At 36.9% G+C, this 2,858-nt stretch overlaps 1 long non-coding RNA gene across 2 annotated transcripts; it reads left to right on the plus strand.

Moving 5' to 3' along the window:
* Window positions 1-263: 263 nt before the first annotated feature.
* Window positions 264-1,997, plus strand: LOC133649745 (uncharacterized). Of its 2 annotated transcripts, none has more exons than XR_009826132.1 (5): window positions 264-291; window positions 810-884; window positions 1,025-1,141; window positions 1,237-1,811; window positions 1,871-1,997. It is a non-coding gene; the product is annotated as an uncharacterized LOC133649745 (long non-coding RNA). The 2 variants fall into 2 exon arrangements; XR_009826133.1 differs by having other exon boundaries at window positions 268-280.
* Window positions 1,998-2,858: the final 861 nt, after the last annotated feature.

Raw genomic sequence — 2,858 nt, forward strand, 5'->3', positions numbered from 1 at the left:
ATGTGACAGTTATTTTGTAAATTACACCATACATAACCATCACATGTCTAAAAACTATTCACATAGTACTTTTGCATGTGTAGAGCAGTCCTTTGTGTACACAGTAAATTCAGGCTTTAGACAACACAACTTTCAAATGTCCAGTGACCTTCTGTATCTCCCAGCTTTTGAAGATCATGGTTTGACCGAAATTTGGCCTGATTAGTGAATGCAGGTGTGTTCACCTATATAAAGCCCCCAACCCCACTCTGACTCTTTTAGTCAATTGTTCAGAGCCATGGTGAGTGACAGGTAACAATTTGTTTGTTGAACGCATGCTTTTCACTGGCTAACAAGATTGAATGTTTGTACTTTGTCCATGTTGAGCTTCCTAACAAATGTGCACGGTTTGTGAGGAAGTCTAAGGTCAAACAGTGACAGTGTGGGGTCAAACTGTCACAACTGTGTATATCGGTATCGGTTGATATCGGAATCGGTAATTAAGAGTTGGACAATATCGGATATCGGCAAAAAAGCCATTATCGGACATCTCTAAATAGTACATATCAACCTCACAAGATGGAAACAAACTATGTGTGACATTCATGAGTGTTGTTTTGACTCAGGAAGATGTGTTTGTGATCCACCATTCAAAGAGTACCTGTTTCCAAAAGATCCAGACATGAACATAAAATGCATTAAGGCCGTTAATAGGAAATTTAAGAATTCTATTAAGTGGGTGGACTGGAAGCCTACAAAAGACTCACGGATCTGCAGGGAAAATGTCTTGCATGGTAAACCAACTGATGACCATCCTTTGCCATTGTTAGAAATGGGCTATACATCAACAGGTACCGTGAAAAATTGAGGACAGTTCTGAATCTACCACACAACAAGCCCACCAGGTATGATAAAACATGACATGGACAGCAGTTTAAATAAACATTGTTGAAACATATTGCTACATTATACAATAATGTTGTGTACAAGTGTTCATAAAATGTACATTACATAATTGTTATCCTGTAATCAGAAATGTTCTAAGTGTCATGGATCATCTACTGATCATCATCATCATCAGCCGTTGTCAGTCCACTGCTGGACGAAAGCCTCAGCATGTTTCTGCCATAGTGAACGATCTCTTGGCATACTCTTCATGCTGGTTATTATATATTGATATATTATATCAAATTATTTTTTTAATAAAAAGTACCAACTAACAGTTATATTACTCGTCATTCTTCTTCATTTTTTCAGTCCCCAAAACTCAACACAGAAGTGGAGTCTGTGGAACATGATCATCAAAACATTTTTTTTTTTCTAGAGTCACAAAAATCATTGTAATGTATGCAATACCTGGAGACGGCAAGAGGTTTAAAAACTTTAAAATCATCCTACATTTTGAACTTTTACACAAACAGAATGAATATTACATGCATTGCTTTTTGAGTTAAAACTTAAGCACTACACAAGTTGAACATTTAATATGAATTTTATTATTCAGGTTTTCTATTATCCTATATAATTACACACCCAGAAAAACAGGTACAATATGCACTATTGATTTTCCCAGACTTCTTCTCAATAGCAACCCACAACTTATGGGGAGCGCAGTGAACATTCATGTAAGGCATACACTCAGCCTTAAGGTCTCAAAACTGGCTTTCATTGCTGATAGGATTCCTTCATCCAACCTGCAAGGAATAGTCATACATTTAGTATAATGGTGTGTAATGTGTTCAACATCATAAGTAGGGGTGTGGAGCGGGGTGTGGCCTGCGAGCCTGCAGCGAAGCGGGGTGTGCCAGGACCGGCCTCAAAGTCAGCGACAGGTGCGTAGATGGCCCAGGTAGGCCTTATTATCTAATCACCTGTCGCTCTGTTTAAGCAGCAGCCGAGAGAAGAGGCGTTGTTGGAGCTGGGGGAGATCGAGAGCAGGACGAAAAATTACAAAAAGACGATTGCTGAAAAGCACTGAGAGACTTGATTGAAAAAATAAAACTGTCTTGTAACCATGAAACGGGCTCGCATGGAAATGCTTGGTGGTCTGGAGGACCCACTGGAAGGCAACTTCCACACGGGGTAAATGTAATTCTGTTAAAGTGAAGAACTTTTCAAATGAATTAATTCAATATTTAATAGATTGCATTTACCAATAATTATTATTTGGGCAGTCTGTTGATAATACAACAAAACTATTGCAACTATAATTATGTTTAGCTATCGCATCAAAATAAATGATGTACCAAGTATTTTAAATACATGCACAATTGTGTCAGAAACTTATTATACTAAATATTGCTAAATAAAATTACCAGGTATGTGACTGCTAGATCTTCCTCGTTTCCCCGGGACGGAGCCTCATATCCAGGCTGTGGAGACAACTTCTCGCACGGAACTTTTTTCAGCGTTTGGAAGTAAAACTTTACATCTGATCTATCTTTTTCTTTCTGTGTTTACTCCTAAATAGCTGGACTCATGTCGTATTGTATTGTCAATTATTATTTTGACTTGTATAAATTAATAAACAACGTGCTGGAACTACCGCTATTGTGATCAATTTCCTGCCTTAATTGCAAATTATACAAAATAGGGAAATGCATTCAGATTACCTAAATGATATTCCACATAATATTTACTTGTACACTACAAAGTACACGCTACAACATATTTTTAAAACATCAACTACTATAATGTAGAGTTGAGGGATTATTTTAATTAATTAAAACACAGGTTGACTTTTAGAGGAGACATTTCTATTAACAATTACTTTAAAAACAAATTAAAAAATTTCTGAGTAGTACTTTCTGATGTTACTGTATGTAATTCAACAAGAAAGACAAAGACGATCTGTGCCTTTGTGGGACATCTGGACTTCC

Source organism: Entelurus aequoreus, linkage group LG05 (genome assembly GCF_033978785.1).
Source record: "Entelurus aequoreus isolate RoL-2023_Sb linkage group LG05, RoL_Eaeq_v1.1, whole genome shotgun sequence".
Lineage (NCBI taxonomy): Eukaryota > Metazoa > Chordata > Actinopteri > Syngnathiformes > Syngnathidae > Entelurus > Entelurus aequoreus.